General features: G+C 38.8%; 1 protein-coding gene across 3 annotated transcripts in view; it reads left to right on the top strand.

Annotated features, from left to right (window-relative positions):
• Nucleotides 1–21,721, top strand: part of CNBD1 (cyclic nucleotide binding domain containing 1) — a 442,802-nt gene that overhangs the window by 157,059 nt on the left and 264,022 nt on the right. The window lies entirely within an intron of this gene.

Here is a 21,721-nt window from a genome sequence, read left to right on the forward strand (position 1 = left end):
ATATACAGAGAGGAGGAGAGACAGAGAGAAAGATCTTCCGTCCGATGATTCACTCCCCAAGTGAGCCGCAACGGTCGGTGTGCGCCGATCCAAAGCCGGGAACCTGGAACCTCTTCCAGGTCTCCCACGTGGGTGCAGGGTCCCAATGCATTGGGCCGTTCTCAACTGCTTTCCCAGGCCACAAGCAGGGAGCTGGATGGGAAGTGGAGCTGCCGGGATTAGAACTGGCACCCATATGGGATCCTGGGGCGTTCAAGGCGAGGACTTTAGCCGCTAGGCCACGCCGCCAGGCCCCAAAAAGATACAAATCTTAAAAAAAAAAAAAAGAAATTGAGATGGCTAATAGAACCAAAATAATGAAAATGTCAAGACTGTAGCTGTCCCTGGGAAGACAATTAGTAATACAGAAATAGCAATTAGTGATCTAACATTTTTATTTTCTAGAATATCCTGAGATTGTGACATAAGCAATTTTATTCAAAGTCATAACTGCAGATTTGACAAGATATAATCAGGGACCCCAAGACATTTGACATCGTTAATATTTCTCACATTTTTACATTTAATAAGAAAAATTACATGTGGCAGTTACTAGTCACTTCTTAGGAAAATGTGAGAAGTGGAAAATATAGAGAAGGAAATTATAACTGTTTGCTATATGGAGATATAATTAAACTATTAAGCTGTGAAGAGAAAATTCAATCAGAATGTACCCAGTGACTTTATTGAAAATATATTTTAGTGCAAAGAAATCACTAAAGCAGTGAAAGTTATTGGGCCTATAGAATTTCCAACCATTTTCCTTCCATTAAACCGTTCTGTTGGTTAATATTGCATTGATTTAAACGTTTCAGTGCTCACAGAACCATCAATCAATCACTACCGATTCTACCTTGTTCTGGACTGCAGAATTCTTAATGAGGTTAGGAAACCTGTTTTGTTGCAACAGAGTAGCAGTTACCAAATAATGAAGATGCAGAACGAATTTAGCCACAAAACCCCCAAGAAGCCATGGTTCTGCAAAGTGTCAAAGTACAAAGAGGTAAATCTAGGATAACGGGATAGAATTTGCAGAAGAGTAAGTGGACTGTTGCCATTTGAGACATGATTTGAAGTGATTTTCAGGAGTCATGTTATAAGGCTATCCAGGCACAGGGTAAGACAAGCCAAGTAAGCTATGCTGCCCTCTGTTGTAGCACCTACTTCATCACTCATTCACAGACTGTTTTTGATGGGTCAGAATTGGATTGGACTGTTCACATGGCACATCTTACTGCTGCCAACAGATGAAGCTATGGCTGTAACAAACTACACCAGCAGAGTTAAGGAGCAGGGAACTCACTTTGGTGACATGTTTAATAATCATGCAAAGCCAAAGTTATATATTTAAAATTTCATATTTAATCCTTATCTTAGTGTTTGCTGTAGCCAGACAAGCCAGAAAATAAACCTACAATGTATGAGTTAAATCCACAATCTGTGTTTATTCTCAAACAGAGCATGCTTTCTATCTTCTCTTCTGGAGACACAGTACTGTATTTGTTTTTTTTACTGTTGCTTAGCAAATTATCATAAATTCATTGGCTTAAAATAACATGCACTTCTTAAGTGTCTGGGAAAATTTTAGCTGGTTTTCATCCCAATGTCCTAAGACTCTGTTCAGGGTGTCCACTGGGCTTCAGTCATTTTTGCAGCTCATGATCCTCTTCCAAGTTCAGGCTGTTGTTGATGGAATTTCATTCTTTACAGTTGCAGGACTGAGGTTCCCAATTGCTGGCTGGTTTTTAGTCAGAACTCCTCTTGGTTTTAGTGATACAGGGATCTTTGCCATTTGAGTCTGTCAGTGCTTTTCACAGTAACTAAACCTACATTTTCAAACCCAGCTAGTCTGTCTTTCATGCTTATAGAAAAGAGCTGCTATGTAACCTAACAAAGGCCTGATTATCCCATCCTCTATGACACATATTGTTGGTCAGAAGTAAGTGATTAATTTTGTTTCTGCCTGGATCACTCAGGGAGAGGGAAGTGAGAAGGCTCCTCTAGACATGTTTAGTGCTGTTTTTAATACATTTATGAATGTGTTAGCCATATTTTCCATGAAAAAAAAAATATATATATATAGTAAATCTGCAAAATTGAAGTGCTTTGACTAAAATCTCTTTATTGATGGGTAAGTTGTCGGGTCTGTAGTTCTTAGTTCTTTGGTTATCCTTAGGATGCAATCTCACAGGGTCTTTAAACTGGCTACCAGGGACAGGTGTTAAGGCACAACAGATTAAATCATGTCTGCACATTGTGTCAGATAATTGGAATTCCGGATACTGTGCTTATGCTCTAGCTTTGAGCTAATGCATCCTAGGAGGCAGGGGATGATGGTGCGAGTTCCTGTGGCCCTGTCATCCCGGTGAGAGCCCATAGGGGTTCTTCTCTCTTGGCTTCAGCCTGGCCATTTGAAGAGTGAATCAGTGAATGGGCAATGTCTTTCTCTAACTCTCCGCCTTTCAACAATAAACAAAGTTAGAAAATAGGCTACCTTGCATCTTCCGTAATTCTTTGTCATGCTGCTTGATACTTGATCTGAAGAAAAATGGTTAACAGTGTCCTCTTTTAAAGAAATGCAAATGTCTCTGACAGGATTAAGAAAGCATTGTTGATACTTTGATGTGACTTCGTTCAATCCCCCTTGATTATTTCTTAAATTCTACTTCAGGTGAGCAGCTCTGAGAAAATAGTGCCTCACAGAAAAAGATATGTGATTTTGAAATGTTAAAATCACTAGAATGGGCAATGACATAGTTAAGGAATACTGTGCAGTTGGAAGGTTGTGTAGAATCAGTAGTGTAAAGGAGAGAGTAGAGAAAAATTAGGAACTGGGAACTTCCTTTTTCATTTTTATATTTCAAAGTATCTGAGAATGACAGTAAAAGAAACAGATGGCATTTAAAATTAACAGTTTGATTGAGTCTGAGAAAGGTTCTAGACACAAAATGGTGCTCTGGTTAGAGATACCCAGCCCTTAGAAAGTGGTAACTACTGTTATAATCAGAAAGACATACAAAGATTCTTTGACTGATGACACTTATCATTCGCCTAATGTTGGCATAGCTTAGCACCCACTGATCTGGAAGTGACTAAGAAGTTGGCTATGGTCACTAGCAGAGACTCAGTTCCTTAGGTACAACAGTGTCCTCTGAGGACAACGTACTTGCATATCAAACTAGGTCATGCCTCATAGTACACAGAAATTCCTTGAAGCAAACTCATTGTTCAAGTGAGGAAGTTGGATCATGTGGGTTTATTGAATATGTACCTTTTGTGTGCATTATTTAAGAGATTTGGATTGTAAGCAACAGAACTGACTGATTAATTAAACCAATAGTAAGATCAAACAGAGAGGCAGAAAGGAGAATCAATGTAATAACATAGGTGGTCCTCCACATGGAAGAATAAAGAATAAAGATAAAACACCAGACTCAATCAATTATAAATACTTAAGTGTGAGACTAATTACTTTCAATGTTAACTTTTAGAGGTTAGAAACCAGGCTACCGTAGTTAGTTTTGTATCTATACATTGGATACATGTTGAGGGGGGTTAGTTTACACAATGGAAAGCTTTATTATTTTGACTTGAAGCTTTAAAAGATAACCATTTCAAAGGGGAAAATGTTTAGTATTTCAATTAGGGGATATGATTATGACTAAATAATATGAACAGCTGTGAACTAAAATATGACTTAAAATTTTGATAAATGATTTAGACTTGCTATTATTTATATAATTATTTATAATAATAAATATTATTATTTATTATTTAGACTTGCTATTGTATTTCCAAACATACTTTTGGATTTTGTTTTTATTAGTATTCTTGGCTTTGGATTGGCAAAGCAGCAACATACACTACCTTTGCCTTCATGCAGCCTACATTTTGATACACAAACACATATTATGACCATTAGTGATACAAAATAGTAAGAAAAAGTAGTGCAGAATAAAGGGATAGAGGATGAAGAAATTCTCAGGAGAGAGCCAGACAATGAAATATCTTTATAAAATGCATTGCAATTAGAGGAAACACAAATGCAAGAGTCCTTGCATGGCAAAAATGATTTCTAAATAGAAAATAAAGGCAAAACACAATCTAATTGCTAAGGAGGCCGTTTACGTGAAAGTGTGCAAATTGGGAAGGGATTTGTGAAGAGGAAGCTTCAGAAGTGGCCAGAGGCCAGATCATCACTTAGGTTCTTGTTGACCACGGTAGGATTTTAATCTTGATGTAGTTGACATATTATTATCTTCATGGCAAAGGATCATGTGTGGATGGCTGGCTGTGGGCGCCAGAAAGTTTGCCGTATTCTGTCAGAAGGCTATGGGATTTGTCTCTCAGTGAGAGATGGCTGTGACACCGCTTCTCTGTTGGGAAGTTCAGCAAGCAGAATTTTATTTCTTAGTGACAAAGTAGGTTGAGTTAATATTTTGGAAGAAAACCCTTTTTGTTGTTTAGCCTGGCCTATTAACATCACAGAGAAAGCTGGGCAAATCATCTGGCACTTTCACATGTTGGATTTGATTGCTTTGTATCAACACTGGCTTTTAAAATTCAATTATGAAATACTTTGGTAAACTAATTGGTTTCTTTATAATAATTTCTGGGGGGACAAAGTAGTGTGTGTGTGTGTGTGTGTGTGTGTGTGTGTGTTTGTGTGCATGAATTTGCTGGAGTTGTGGAAAGGGTAGAAATGAAGAATGCATAAATGAACTGTGAAATGCAGTTTAAGATCCTCTGAGAAAACTTGGCCCAATTGTTTTTCCTTCTACTTTCTCCAATTAAAACTGTTTCTTTGAGGGAATGAGGCATCTGAAGATCATTACGCTTCAGTGGAGCAGTGATGCAAAGCCACTTCTTGGGAATGACTCAGAGGAATTGCTGCCTGGAAGAACAGCAGGATTTTGCCTATTAGATTCAGGCTGTTTAAAGTCCAATGCAATATGGGACTTACGCTATTGTCCTCTGGTGAAACGACACAGAAGATGAGGAACTGCAGTCTTAAATTTTGTGTAAGAACTAGATGCTAATCAGACAGACACTTGGTGTGGGGCAAGTAAATCTATAAAAGTACATTTTTAGGGGGTGGGCATTTAATTGAGATGCCCTCATCCCATATATAATGCATAGGTGAAGGACCAGTTTCTGCTCCTCATCCCACATTCTTGAGCATGCACATCTTGGCAGACAGCTGGTAATGACTCAGGTAATTAGGTCCCTGCTATTCATGTGGGAGATTCAGATTGAATTTCCAGCTTCTGGTTTCAGTCAGATTCACTTGTAGTTATTGTGGGCTTTGGGGAGTGAATGAGGAGCTTGGAGATCTCTGTTTTTCTTTGTTCCTACTTTTCAAAATAATAAAGTAAACACAGTAAACATCTTAAAACACACAGCATGTTGGAGGAAATCAGTACGGAAATGGAGGATGGACTGTGTTGCACAAAAGGTGGCTTTGGTGCTCAAAGGGATGATAGTTAATAAAAACGATGTGACTGCTGAAAATAATTGACTTCCTTATGTTCAACGGATGTGTTAGTAGAGGATTGACTGAATAGCTACTGGATAGTAGATTGATAGCGTACAATGGTTTGTCGTCTATCTTGTGTCTTTGGCAGTGACAATCACAGTCACATCTGAGCTGTACTTGCTGCAACACACCTGGACTGTAGAATACAATGAATTGCCTAGTGAACTGGTCTGTCCAACCATCAGTTGTATGACCTTCTTAATTCTCTAATCTATGGCATAGGTTCATAACTTTTTGGAGCCATGAAAGTTACAGTGAGAAGCCCCACATACGTACGCAGTCCATCTGTCTCTACAAATCTGTTCCCCTTTCCCCTAAAGGATCTCACATATCTGAATTGGCCTTTTATGAAATTCTTTACTCTTCAGAGGTTGCCTTAGCAGAATTATATAGGAATTCTTAGTATCTCAGAAAGATGGTTTCTCCTTGTTTGTTTCAATAAAGAGTATGCAAATTAGGGCCCGGCAGTGTGGCCTAGCAGCTAAGGTCCTTGCCTTGAATGTGCCAGGATCCCATATGTGTGCTGTTTCTAAACCGGGCAGCTCCATTTCCCATCCAGCTCCCTGCTTGTGGCCTGGGAAAGCAGTTGAGGACAGCCCAAAGCCTTGGGATCCTGCACCCGCTTGGGAGACCTGGAAAAAGCTCCAGGCTCCTGGCTTCGGATCAGTTGTTGAGCTCACTTGGGGAGTGAATCATCGGAGGAAGATCTTTCTCTGTCTCTCCTCCTTTCTGTTTGACTTTCCAATTAAAAAAAAGTAATATAAAACAAAGAGTATGCAAATTAGAATTTATGAATAAAATCGGTATTATGCCTCATATATTTGCATTTTCTGAAGTTGTCGGTTATGTTTTCATATTGGAATTTAAGAAATTATTAATTACTAATTAATGATAAATATAAATTATATCATTGTATCTGTTATATTTAACCAGCATTATAAAATTGTGTGTTTGCTCTATATATTTCTTTTTTAACCTTTATTTATTTTTATTGGAGAAGCAGATTTTCAGAGGGAAAGGCCAAAAGAAATATCTTCTAATGTTGGTTCACTAGGCAATTAGCTGCAAAGGCCAAGGCTGAGCCAATTCAAAGCCAGGAGCCTCTTCCAGATCTCCTATGTGGGTGCAGCATCTGAGGGCTTTGGGACATTTTCCACTGTTTTCCCAGACCAGAGAGCTGGATAGAAAGTGGAGCAGTGGGGATATGAACTGGTTCGCACATGAGATGCCAGATCCTGTAGGTGAAGGATTAGCCAACTGAGCCATCACCTTTGCCTCCTCTAAATATTTCCACATACGTGTTTTAGAGTTGAAGCTTGTTTAAGTTGGCCATTTTACTTTTGTATTTCAAAATGAAATGTATTTTCCTGTAGAAATATTTAAGTATTCGATGTAAGAAACATTGAATATTTAAAATGAGTTTTTATTACATTAGAGTTTTAAATTAATAAAAAGTGCTCATCACATAGTGAGATCTTACGACTTGGGAATTTTTAAGCATGTGTTATATTACATATTTAATGACACAATAAAACCTGAATTCTTTTCAAATATGTCTAGTAACAACTGTCTTATCACAAAAGAAAATTTTATTAAAACTTTTAATATCAGGCTCTATAAAAACATCATTTGCATTCCAAATACAGTTATTTATATTAGGTTATTAAATTCATCTTAAAATTAGTTCTGCATTTATCAAGTTGCCTTATTTTCATTGTGTCATATAGACATACATACACATGTATACACACATATATGGCTTAGTTTCATTGTGTTGTATGCACATACATACTTACATATACACATGATCACAATGCTTATTTACTCTAAGCCTAAAAGCATTTAGAAAATATTGCTAATATTTACCTCTGTCTAGCAGGATTCATTGGATCTAGATGGTGATACTTTTCTGTTAACCTTGGATTAACATGAACTAAAAAAATTTGATACTTTAAAACCTGGAACATAAGTCTTTATGTGCCCCCATTCATCCAATCCATCCACTAGACAATTATTATTATTTTTTTAATGAAGCAATTGATTAGTTTCTCCCTTAGCACTAAAGAGTAAGGTTAGATAGGCTTGTTCTACAAGCTTGGGTTTGGTGAAATAGATGAGACCGTGGTTGGTGGCCCACAAGGTGTTTGCAATTCTCATTTGTAGTTTCACCACGTTATGATTCCACCTTCTATCTCATGGTTTGTGAGGACAAGTGAACTGCTGGAAGTGAAACTTAGGCACAGTTTGAGAACTTGTGACTGTGTACCTCGGGAGTTCTTAATTCTTTGTCCTCATGGAGCCTCTGACACTTCACCAATCACAGTTTAGGTCCTCCTGCTCTGGCAGGCAGCGTGTAGAGGTCTCTGTTCTGGTAAGCATATGTTGTGATTTTTTGTATTCTCTTATCAGCCTTTTCAGTGTTTGGCACAGCAGCTTTTCCCTGTGGCCATGCTTCCCCAATAGTTCTAAGAATTGTTGGTTTTTCAGTTTGCTCAACTTTATCCTTGTTAAGATGAAGTCGTGACTTCTAAGCTTTTACATGCTGACTTTGAACAGTTTTTTTTTTTTAAGGAGATGGAAAACACACAAACAAAAGACTTTATTTTCTGTTTCAGAGACAAGTTTCAGTAAAGTCTGAATCCTACATAGTTGCTTTTTTTCTCACTGACTTTATAATTTTATGCTTTGCTTTATAAAGTGCCAGAATTTATGGTCTTGGATTTTTTTAATCTAGTTATAGAGCTCATTTCAAAGCAAACTTGCTACAGATAAATATGTTAAAGGCATAAGTGTTTTATTTGTAGAGAGTGGGTCTGGAGAGCTTTCTACTCTTTCCTTTCCCCAACCTTCCAATCCCTGTGAGCAATTCTTTAGAAGATTACTTGAAAACCACTGCCACAAGCAAATTCTTCCATGTTTGCCTTTGTGCTTCCTTCCTATGTTGTAATGCTAAGAAAATTTTTCTTAACCAGCAAACAGATACCTGTATACCTTTATCTTTGCATCTACTTTAGTCATTTCTACTTCTTATTTATTCGATGAAAGTAATTTTTCAAACGTTGAGAGTGTGTCTATGTAAATTGTCTTTCAATCAATACTGTAGTGCTTTGGGTTCAATCTCAGATCTTTTGTTTAGCTACATATTCTTCCACAACAAGTTTTTTTAGTTTATGGCGTAAATTTTGAACCGGTTCAGGCTTTTCTTATTACTTTACAGCATCTTTTAGCATATTAAGATTCGTTTATGTTTGTTGAGAAGGTAGTTATAGAGAGAGGGAAAGATAGAATGATCATCTGTATATTGGTTCACTCCCCAAGTGGTCACAACCACCTGAGCTGGGCTAATCTGAAGCCAGGAGCCAGGACTTTCCTCCAGGTCTTCCACATGTTTGTAGTGAACCAAGGTATTAGGCCCTCTTGCTCTGCTGTCCCAGGCCATAAGCATGGAGCTGGATCAGAAATGAAGCTAACTTGGACTGTTACCCATATGGATCTCTGGTACTGTGAGTAGAAGCTTAGTCAGCTATAGCACGGTGCTGGCCTCTGGATTACTCAATATCATTTCCATCCATTTAAGTTGGTGAAACTTAAGGTCCTGTACTATTTTTTTCGGGGGTGGGGGGAGGATTTCTTTGTTCACTGTCCTTTGCAATTGTTACGTATCTTTGCTAATTAGAGAAAATTTTAAACCAGTCTCCTCAAATGACATCCTCATTTATACATTTTCAAGTTATGTGTTCATTTGAAAGGCTGAGAAAAACACAAAGCAAGAGGGAGAGTGAGAGCAAGAGAGCCCTCCCTCTAATGCTTGACTCTCCAAATGTCAGCGGTGGCTGGGGGATTGAGCCTCAGAGCTGAAAACTAAGCTGAGTTTCTTACACAGATGTTAGCAATTCAACTTAAACTCACCACTGCTCCTAGGATCAGCATTAGCAGGAAACAACATTGGAGCCAGAGCTGGGAGTTACACTTGGCTCTTCTGGTCTTGGTGTTGTAACTGCTATTTGAACTGTTAGACCAAATGTCTACTTGGGAGATTACATTTAATCTAATTTACTTGCTTGTTTCTTTTCGAGCAGTTGATACAATCCCTGAAACTAGGTTTAATTTTATCATATCACTTTCTATTTATTCCACCTATTCAATCTTGTTTACTCATAACTTTGGCTTATTTTTTAATTGATATTGCAAAGTTTCCATTTTATCCATATTATTATGGGTTCCATTTTTTATCTTCTTTTATTGTTTTAGTAATTACCCTAGAGATCAAAATATATATTTTTGAGTACTAGTATAAATTAAGAATGTAGAATAAAGCAATCTAGTCCCTTCTTCCCCTTCTCTTTTGTGGACTAATGTTATATTTTGATTGTGCATGTAGTTTTATATGCATGTCTAAGTCTTACAAAACTGTATTATAGATATTTTAAAAATCATTAAGATTTACCCATATTTTTAACATTTTGATTTTTTTTCTGCCTGATAATTCCTCTTCATTTTTCAAAAAACATTGTGCGGATATAGGATTCAAGTTTGACAGTCACTAATATGGCTTTTCTCCAAACACAAGCTCAACTTTCAGTGTTACTTAACATAATAAGATCTTTAACCCACTTTTAATAATTTGTCTTTAGCTTTTAAAGTTTGGCTATGATATGCTATTTGATATGATATGTGGCTATTTTTTTTTCCTTCAAATTTGTTGTTCTCCTTAGATCTCAGTAGTGACATCATTAAGTCATTGCTGGAAAAGTCTCAGCTGCTGGCATCAAGTACTGCTTCGGATGAGCTGTTTCTCCTGCACCTCAAACTCTGGAAACACAAAATCCCATCTCACTATGTCTGTCCTATTGGCTTATTTTTTTCTATCTTTCTCTTCATTTTGTTCCATCAAGCTTCATTTTTTTCTTACCCTTTATTTGCCAATTCACCAAGTTACCATCTAGCTGCCTTCTTTGAGGGTACTAAACTCATTCCTATAGCAAATAAAGTATTAGTTATACATTTATCCTTTCTAAAAGATTTTAAAGAATCCTTTTCAGATTACATTTATTTCTCTAATAGTTGGAGCCTTGTCTACTTTCCACTTTTCATTCCATGTCTTAAATATAATCTTAGATATCTTATGTATATTGTAGAAGTATCTACATAAAAATAAATCTGGCTATTGTTAGTGGTAGGTACATTATCTATGTTAGGAATCAAAACACCTCCACAAAGATTAGTTACTGTGATTAAGAAGTTACATTTAAGGTGAAAATAGATCTGTGTTTTCAATGTTCTGGCAATTTTTTTCTTTTTTTTAATTAAATTTATTCATTAATCACATTGTGTTGTAATTTCATAGGAACTGGGATTCTCTGGCAGTTTTTTCTTACTGAGTCTTGACTTTTTGTTTTTGTAGCCGAAGTTGAAAATCCTTGGAGCTTAAATGATGCAGGGATTAACAGAGCAAAGCAAAGGAGTATTGACTCCTCCCAGTTGAATTGAAGCAGGTGGGGTAAGGGAGACGGAGAAAACTGTAATGGGTACAATTACTTTAAAAGAAGAAATATCCTGATTTCTGAGAATAAATTGGATAGCATGAAATTATGATTCTCCCCCCTGGAATCTACTGAGACTAAAGTAAGGCATTAACAAATGCTTAATATCTACTTCATAAACAAGATTCAATCTTCTAGGGATATTTTTTGTTACATGATGGGCAATCTACTTCAGATACCTATTAAAGAAGGGGAATATTTTATATTGCAATTATAATAATGACTTTTAAAATATTATCTTTTGTTTGGATGAGTTACTAATGACAAGCAAACACATTAAAACCAACCCTAATAGTTATGGAAATATAAACTAAAACTATAATGAACTATCAGTATAGTTCTACCAATTGCAGAAAATATTTTAGTGGAAAATACAAAATTGTGTTAAGAATGGATACTAATGTGTTTCTTGCAGTATAACTTTGGGAATAGAAATCAATAAAACTACACTGAATGATGCTCTAACACCCAGGATAACTGAACAGTCATGATTCACAGAGACCTTGTGTATGTACATGACAAGGGCTTGGGCATAAATGTCCTGAGATGCAAGCTTATCGATGATGGCATTATTCATAAATATTAAAATCCGTCTTGGTGTTTTTCCACAATAGAATGGATGTCAGTTACAGTATATCCACGAATAAAATGTTGTACTGTAATGAATGTGTCAGCTAACATCATAATCCATGCATATCACCATTAATGAGTGTCACAAATATAAGGTTAAAGACGAAAAGTAAGTTTTGATTATACAAATTGAATACTCTCAAACATGGCTAAAGTTTCAAAACAAGCAGTGTGTTATTTAGGAATAACACCATTTATGAATATAAATAGATATATAGAAATGTTAAAAAAAAATAATGTCTTGAAAACATTCTATTCTTGGACCGGGCAGCATGGCCTAGTGGCTGAAGTCCTTGCCTTGAACGCCCCAGGATCCCATATGGGTGCCAGTTCTAATCCCGGAAGCTCCACTTCCCATCCAGCTCCCTGCCTGTGGCCAGGGAAAGCAGTCGAGGACGGCCCAAAGACTTGGGACCCTGCACCCGTGTGGGAGACCCAGAAGAAGTTCCAGGTTCCTGGCTTCGAATCAGCGCAGCACCAGCCATTGTGCTCACTTGGGGAGTGAATCATCGGAGGAAGATCTTCCTCTCTGTCTCTCCTCCTCTGTATATCTGACTTTATAATAAAAATAAATAAATCTTTTTTTTTTTTTAAAGAAAGAAAACGTTCTATTCCTAAGCTAGTGAGTAATCGATGGTTCCAGGAGGCTTCAGCCTCAGGCTCCTGTGCTTTAGTCTCTGCAGTCGGTGCTGCTCTGCTGGACCCTCTTAGCCCTGGACATTCCCAGGTCTTCTCCAGCCTTTTGCCTGTCTGGCCTCCCATGGTTTCTGCAGCTCCCGGAGCATGAGGCTACTGCTGCGTCTTGAATCTCTTCCATCTTTTCTTCCCCTGTCCTAGTTGGTAGTTGTCTCTTGGAGACAAATGGGTTATGCCTGGTTGACCTTGAATTATCTTGAATCTTCTTTGGATGAATAGGTGGGACTTGATAATACAAGCAAGGACATGCCCGGCTTTTTTTTTTTTTGCGTGCGAGAGAGCAAGATATTTCTTAGACTTTTAAGCAAATGTCCCTTTATTTGTTGCTACCTGATGGCAGAGTCCCCGGCTGTGCTTCTGTGACTTCCATCAAAGCTCTGGGCATGCTGTGGGGTTGCTACTCTGCCCATGCTGTGGATGCCAGGACAGGGGCTGAAGCGGGCAGCAGGGTGGTGGTGGGTGCCCCACTCTGTCTTGTCCACCTGCATCCCTGAAGCAGCTTCGCTGTGCAGGACAGTGGTTTTGCTCCTTCCTGCTTCTCCCAAAGCTGTGCCAAATGTCCACCTGCCAACATTTGCAGTTCCTGATTCACCCCCACAGTGCCCCTGACTGCTCTAAAGTGCCTCTGCGCTATTCCTGCCACTGGTGTGCACGCTTAGCCTGCAAGGACTAATCGTCTTTACCAAAGCCGTCTTCACTCCCCCGCTCCTACCTTGCCTTTGCTGCGGGTGTTGGTATCTGAGAGACAGGGTTTTTAGTTGTGGCTTACTTGCCAGGATTTGTGTAGATTTGAGCTTGTATCTTGCTAAGTTTTGAGGAAAACGTTGCTTTCCTTATCTGTGTTGTTTGTGGCTTTCCTGTTATTTTGTTACACAAATCTTGGCAGGATTTGTGTAGCTGACCCTGATCTAGATGCTTCCTCCCTAAGTTCCAACATCCCCCTCTCATGTGGTCCTGGTATCTCTCAGGGGGGTTAGGGTGTGGTGTGATCTCTGCTTTCATTTCCTGGTCTCTCCCTCACCTGGTTCGCTCCCCAGCGGCTGGCTCCCCAGTGGCACAACTGTCTTGATGTGGGGAAATTAGTTACCCTTCAGTTTTGCCTGCCTTCACAGGTGTTTGGGTCAGCAGTGCTTTGTACCATGGCTTTTTTTATAAAGATTTATTTATTTTTATTGGAAAGGCAGATATACAGAGGAGGAGAGACAGAGAGGAAGATCTTCTGTCTGATGATTCACTCCCCAAGCAGCCGCAATGGTTGGAGCTGAGCCAATCTGAAACCAGGAGCCAGTAGCTCTTCCAGGTCTCCCATGTGGGTACAGGGTCCCAAGGCTTTGGGCTGTCCTCGACTGCTTTCCCAGGCCACAAGCAGGGAGCTGGATGGCAAGTGGGGACCGCTGGGGTTAGAACCAGTGCCCATATAGTATCCTGGCGCGTGCAAGGTGAGGACTTTAACCATTACGCTATCCTGCCAGGCCCTGTCCTATGGCTTTTTGCTACTTTTGCTGCTTTTTGCTGCTTTACATGCCACTTCTTTTGGAGACTCTTATGGGAGTCCACCTGCTCTGGTTCTCTTTGTGTTGTGTTCAGATCCACTAGGCTTTTGTTCATGGTTTGGGATGCCTTCCCCTAGCTCAGTTGTGCTCACCTTTCTCTTGGGCTGCTGGCTGCAATCTCAGGGGTTTTCGAGGATTTTTCTTCTCCCACTCTGCTCCAGCTTCTCTCCACAGTCTTCCCACGAGCTCTTGATCTAGCATCTAGATCAGGAGCTCTTCCAGGTCTCCCACATGGGTACAGGGTCCCAAGGCTTTGGGCCGTCCTCAACTGCTTTCCCAGGCCACAAGCAGGGAGCTGGATTGGAAGCAGGGCTGCTGGGACTAGAACCAGAGCCCATATGCGATCCTGGCACGTTCAGGGCAAGGACTTTAACCATTATGCTATCACACCAGGCCCAAAAATAGGTTTCTTTAATTTAAAATTTTGCAAGCTGAGACCCCAGAGTCAGACAGTTACATATGGTGTGGTCTTTATGGTTGACCAGAACATGACATCACATAGAGGAAACACTTGTGAAAGTAATGGCCATTATAGGTAAAACACACCAATCTTCCATCTGCTGGTTTAGTCCCCAAATGGTAGCATATGTGGGCTGGGTTTGGCTGAAGCCTGGAACTTGGATTCTCAACCTTATCACCCACATGGGTGATAGATCCAAGTACTTAATCTGTTTTTTGATACTCTGATTTCTTTGGCATATTAGCAGGGACCTGGATAAGAAGTGGTACAGCCAGGATGTTAAGGAATAAGAGAAAGCACATGGTATAGAAAAGGAATTCCTTTGATGCTTTAGTGGATGATATGGTCTGTGGTGCTTTGGCCTCCAAGGTGTTCACGCCCTAACTGGGAGAAATATTCTGTGATATTTTTAGCTGTTAGACTGGAGAGATGTATCCACCCCAAGCTCACATGTCCTCCATGTCATCATTCAATGATGGGGCCGTAGGGTATTTTAGACGACAAATAATATGCAAAGTTCTCTACTTTCTTCTTGTTAAAGTTTTATTTTTGATAATATTTACATAGTTGATTAAGGTAGGAAGGGTCAAGAATTAGGGGAAAGTGGGTGAGACCATTATTTCCACATTTTCTTTATCTTATATCTGGGGGAAGGGAGGAGTTAAGGGGAGGACCCATGCCCATAGATCCAGGAATCAGGAAATCCTACCAAGGTCCATTGGCTGATATAGTCCACCTCCTGTCCTGGCAGGAAACAGTGACCTTGTCCAACTGGCCCACACCCATTCTGGTTCTTACTGTTGAGTATTACAGCCCAGCCACACCTGGTGAATGCCCTGACACAGTTCTTGCATGTTTCAGTGGGAGTCAAGGCCTATCCCAATCCATTCTACACCCACCTGGCTCTCATGAGCACCAGTGGGTGCTAGAGTCTAGCCCAGTCTGGCATGCCCCAGACCTAGTCCACTCCCATACCAAAGGATGCTGGAGCCTTGTCCAGCCCAGATTGCCACCCCCATTCCAGCCCCTGCGCTCATCAGTGGGAGCTGCAATCCAGCTGGAAAATCCCATTAGCTCCCCAACCAGGCTTGTTTCTAGCCATAGATCTTGCATGTGCCAATGGTTTCTCTGACCCAGCTTTGCAGAGGCTATTCCCTGTTTTAGCCTTTGCCATAAGATCCTGTAACCTGGCCTGACCCTCCCTTAGTCCCAGCTCTTGTTGGTAAGTGCTAACCTTAAGCCCTGCCCTCATCTCTGACTCTTGCAAACCAGTAGGTGTGACATACTAGCCTGGCATAACCCCACTCCAGTTTGGCTCCTGCACTTGCCAGTGAACTAAGGCAGGCCTGTCCCTGCCTAGTCTTCCCCCCACTACAGACCCAACCCACACATTTGCCGAGTTTGACCAACACCCAGGCCTGAGTCACATGTTAACCAATGGGTCTACCCACAAAGTTCCCCAAGTTCCTCCACTATGCCCACTCACAGACAGAGCTCTCACATAGCCTGGGTCGTGATACTGGATGCTGGGCCGTTTCCCAGCATAGTTGCCCCCCCTCTATTCCTGCATATGTGTGAGCTTGTGGATGTTGTGGCCTAGTCTGCCCCAGAACCTATTCATGGGTGCTGCTGCCTGGACCAGCCCCACACACATGCAACCCTTGTACCTATGAGTGTTGGAGGGTTCCATGGTCATGCCTGGCTCAGCCCATCACCACCCCCAGCGCTTAAGCAAACCAGCAGAAACTGTAGTTCCACAGGGGGGGTCCACATATCCCTGCACAGAATGTGCCCCTAGATTTGATTCTCTCACATACTGGTTAGTGTCATGGCCCAGCCTAACATTACCCGTCCCCTGTTCCGACTTTTTATTTTAAAGATTGACTTTATTTTAATAGCTTTGCAAATGGCTTCATTCACAGATTACAGAATCATTACATGTCTAAGGGGTTGCTTACTTTTTTGGTTACAGTTTACTGTGTTCTGTGGTAATTCATTTTTTATGGAGGATATTAAATGATTTACAAAAAATCAGGATTCAGACTGATAATACAAATTGACATTTATTGAGCTTTCCATTTATTACTTTTAATACTCATAGTTATCCAATTAATTGAGCTATTATTTTCCCAATTTTAAGGGATGAAGAAATTGGCCACTGCTAGTATTCTCCTGGGAGTTAGACATGGAGCTCAAATTCTGAGTGGTCTAATGAAAAAGTCTCTGCTCTCAACCACCAAAGTGTATGTGTTATCAAATACCAGTGATCTGCTGAACGCCTACACCAACATGTCCACATCTTCATACCCACAAAGGAGACTTTCAGTATATGAGTGCAAGGGAGAATTATTTATGGTAATTTGGTTGGGAAATTGGGGCAAGCACTTGAAAGTTTACATAAAATAAATAAATATCAACAATCTGTATAGAAGACTAGATCAGTTTGGTTGTAGTATAGATGGGAGACTGGCATAGCTCTCTGTGTTGTGTGCTGTCATACAGCCAAGACATTTTGAAAGGCTTAGCAGTGGTGAGTGAGTGTTTGGCCTGTTAAGATTCACAGCTCACATTGGAATCACCTAAGCTTGATGCTCTCCTTTATCCTCTTACTGTAAACTTACTGTTAAAGCCAAACTGAGGAGGCTGTAGTGGTTGCCCAAGTTGGGTTCCTGACACCAATGTAAGAGGCCTGTCTTGAGTTCTGATCCCATCGCTTGGTCTCAGCCTGCCCTAGAACCAGTTCTTATCACTGCAACATTTGGGAGTGGATGGGAGCTTGCTGTGTGAATAAATTAATAGTTTTCTAAAAGTAATATGACACAATCCTGGTTAAATAGGTATTAGATAGCTTTCTATAGTTCACAATTCCTGTATCCAGGCTCTGTTTTTAACCTAAGCTTTCTTAAATATTTATAAATTGTTATACAAAATGAAAGTCTCCATTTGAAGTCTGCAGTTTTCTATACTTTTTGTCAATAGTGTATCATTGTGTAATCATTACCATGATCAAGAGATAGAATATTTCCATTACCCTAACAAAGATCATTGATGCCTCCTTGTTGCCCATCTTTCCACTGTTGGCTTGAAGAAACCACTAATCTGCCATTAGGGTTTGGCAGGTATTAGAAATTTAATTAAGCAGAAAATCATGTTGCAATATTTTTGTGTGTTTAAGTATCAGTCTTTGAATTTCTTTCATGTATGCATCTATATTATATGCTTCATTGCTACAGAATTACACAGTATGGACATATAACAATTTGTTCATTAGTTAGCATGTAGTTATTTGAATTGTTTCTAGTTTCCTTAAAAAGTATTCATTCATTCATTTGAATGAGAGAGAGAAAGATCTTTCATCTGCTGGTTCACTCTCCAAATGGCCCCCTGGGCCATTCTGAGGCTTACCATACTGAAGACAAGAGCTGAGTACTTTATCCAAGAATTCCAGATGGATGGCGCTTGGACTGTCCTTCCCACATGCTTTCCCACATGCATTAGCATGAAGCTAGAGTGGAAACAGAAGCGCTAGCACCTCAACTGGCGCTCTGATATGGGGTGCTGGCATTGTAAGTGGCAACTTAACATAATGCACATCAGCTGTGGCTGGCCCACGTATTTTTTTTTAAGATTTATTTATTTTTATTAGAAATGCAGATCTACAGAGAGAAGGAAAGACAGAAAGGTCTTCAGTCTGCTGACCCACTTACGCTGATTCATTCCCCAAGTGACCCCCAATGGCCAGAGCTGAGCTGATCTGAATCCAGGAGCCAGGAGCTTCTTTTAGGTGCCTCACACCGGTGCAGGATCCCAAGCTTAGGGGTCATCCTTGACTGCTTTTCTGGGACACAGCAGGGTTCTGGATAGGAAGTGGAGCAGCCAGGACATAAACCAGTGGCCATGTGTGATCCTGGCAGTTGTAAGGCAAGGATTTAGCTGTTTCTCTGGGCACTTATTATTTTTGATTTGTGAATGCATTTATGAATGTTGTATAATCTAATGGAAATGTGTTTATGTGCCCTTGGATAAACACTTAGATATGACATTTTTTAGGTCATGCAGTCTTATATATTAACTTTATAAGAATAGATTTACTCTATTGAAAGGAACAATCAGCATTTTCTACCAACATTTTTTCAGTTTGTGCCTCATCTTTTTTTTATAGTATCTTCCAACTACCAAAATGTTTAACACATGACAAAGGTTTTCTCTTATGCTTCATCCTTGAGTTTTTAGAATTTTACCTCTTCATGAAAATTTGTGATCTGTTTCAAGTTGCAAATTAATTTTTATTAATAATATGAGCCAAAGATTAAATTTCTTTATTTCTGTTCCCATCAGCAATACCATATATTTTAAAGACTATTTTCCCCAGCCAGTTACTTTTTAAAGTTTGTTAAAAATAAATTTGTAAAATAACCATAAATAATTTTTTGCATTCATTTACTTTTTTTGTTGTATTGACCTATTGGTATTGTATAATATAGATCTATCGATCTATTGATATATGTTTCAGTACGGTATCTTCCTGAATGTAGAAGGTTGTAAATTTCAATTAGGTAGTATAAATTCTCCCACTTATTTTTTGTTTTCCCACAATTTCTTTGACTTTTCTGGGCCTTGAGTTTTTCCATATTAGTTTTAGAATTAGTTTGATAATTCAAACATAACAATCTTGAGAGATTTTGATTGGCATTATATAGAATTCATCAATTTGTGGTTAACTTCCTTTAAACAGAACTGAATGTTTTAACCTGTTAGTATATTGCTTTTCTCTCCTTTTTTGTGTCTGAATTAATTACTTTTAAAAATCATTATTTTGTCTGAATAGCAGAGAAAGAGGCAGAGAGTAAAAATTGCTCATCTACTGGTTCAATTCTCAATTACCTTAAGCGGTTGGGACTGGATTTAGCTGAAGCCAGACATTCAGAACTCAGTTCAGGTCTTCCACAGGGTGGCAAGGGTTCAAGTCATCAGCTGATGCCCCTCAGGTTGCACATTAGCAGGAAGCAGAATTGCAAGTAATGCCAGTACTTCAACCCAGGCACTAACATATGGAACATGGTCCTCTCACACTGTCTTAACTGCTGTGCCGAGTGCCCACAGACCCACAGATCTGAATGGATTCAGATATTAGTGCTTTATAGTTTTCAATGTATAAATTTTGTGTATCATTTGTTGATTATTTTGAAAAGCATTTTTGAAAATGGAAAATTTAAGACTTTTAAACTTTTTTTTTACTGTCAAGTTGCCCATCATTATTTTAAAATGTTGATTACTTTTTACTAATAATTTCTATTTTGTAGATATCTTAGGTTTTTTTTAACATTCATGATTATGTCCTAAAATAGCAACTTTAATTTAATCCTTTCAAATATAAATGTTGTGATACGATTTTAAATAAAAGTGGAAACATAAACGATAGTAGCATTGAAACATTCATCACTGAATATAGTAACTGCATATTCTTTGTACTTGTTCCTAATTAGATTTAGGGAGTTATATTCTTTTCCTATTTTTTAGGACTTAAAAAAGTATTAATTGGGGTTTTAGGTTTGACAAAGATATCTACTGGAATAACCTTAGACTTTTGTTCCTTTTATTTCATTGCTATGATTACAACATTGATTAATTTTCAGATGTTCAGACTAGCTTGCATTTGAGGTAAATTCCATTGGGTTATAATATATTTTAGATTTTTTTAGGATCTAATATTCTGATATTTGTTAATTTTATCCAGTATTTTCATGAGACATTAGCTCATTGTTTTGTGATTATATTTCTATTCTCTCTAGTTTCAGAATTAGATTAATGCTAATGTTATATTATTACTGCATCCTTTTTTCATGCAACATTGGTATTATTTATTTTTAAAGTAGTTGATGGCATTAACAGATTGACACATATGTTCTTAAGGCATACTTTTTAATTAGAATGTCATGTTTTGAAAAATTTTTTATTGGAAAGGTAGATTAGATTTATGGATAGAAGGAGAGTCAGAGAGAAAGATCTTGCATCTGTTAGTTCACTCCCCAAATGGCTGCAATGGATAGAGCTGAGCTGATCCAAAGTAAGAAGCCAGGAGCTTCTTCCAGGTCTCACATGGAAGTGCAGGGTGCCAAGGCTTTAGACTATCCTTACTGCTTTCTCAGCCCATTAGCAGGATACTGGACGGGAAGTGGAGCAGCTCAGGCAAGAACTGGCATCCATATGGGATTGTGGTGCTTGGAAGGAGAGAAGGGCACCAAGCCCTGAATTTTAGTTTCTTTGACATTAAAAATGATTCACAATTTCAGGTTTTTTTTCTTTGTCGGACTTAGTAAATTGTTATTTGCAAGGAATTTTTCTTTGAATTCTATGTGCTTAAATTTATATGCATAGCTCTATAACTTTCACATATTTTAGTGTTTATGACATCTGATGCAGTTGCCTGAATCTTTTCTTTCCTGGAGTGATAATTTGTTTATTTTTTTCGCTGATCACTGAGGCTAGAGATTTTTCAGTTTCAGAAACAGAATTTCTAATATTTGAAGTATAATGATTAGATTCTTTGAGGATATAGTGGTGAAATATAAAACATACATTTCCAATTTCCATGGAAAGTAGTGTCATGCTTCAAATGACAGGCAAGCAAAACTTGCCAACACCTAATGTCTGAGTGTTGGCAAAGCATATAATACCCTTTGAACTAGGAGGGAAGGGAGCTTAAGACGGGAGGGTGAAGCAGGCAGCTCTAAATAAGAACAAAAGAGTTTATTAAAATTCCACATGAAATCTAGACTGTAGTGAACAAGCACTTCTCAGAAGCTTTAGAAAGTTATTTTCATGTGGGGTGATGGGGGGGGATATTTTGTACATGTATTTGTACATTCAGATTTACTATGGAGACAGGGTAGCAGCTAGGTTTACAATATTCTATTAACTTGCAGGTACTTCAGGATCCAGTCCCACAGGTGTCCTGGCAGTATCAGAAAGAATTACAATAGCAATTGAATATTAGGACAAGAAAGAGAGAGGTAGTTAGACTTTCATGTATTCAGTGTCCTGAGATTTAAAAAAAAAATGTTCAAAATGGTAGGGAAAGACTCAAGATGAGATTCCTGTAGTTTGATTTACACAACATAGTTATGACTTTCTTTAAGTGCTGTAAATAGAAAAAGCTGTGCTTTTAAGGAGAATAATCACTACTGGGGAGCTAGTCTTGTGGCAGAGTGGGTTAAATCACTGGCTATAGCGCCTGTATTCCCTATCCGTGTGGATCTGTGTC

Source organism: Ochotona princeps, chromosome 9 (assembly GCF_030435755.1).
Source record: "Ochotona princeps isolate mOchPri1 chromosome 9, mOchPri1.hap1, whole genome shotgun sequence".
Taxonomy (NCBI): domain Eukaryota; kingdom Metazoa; phylum Chordata; class Mammalia; order Lagomorpha; family Ochotonidae; genus Ochotona; species Ochotona princeps.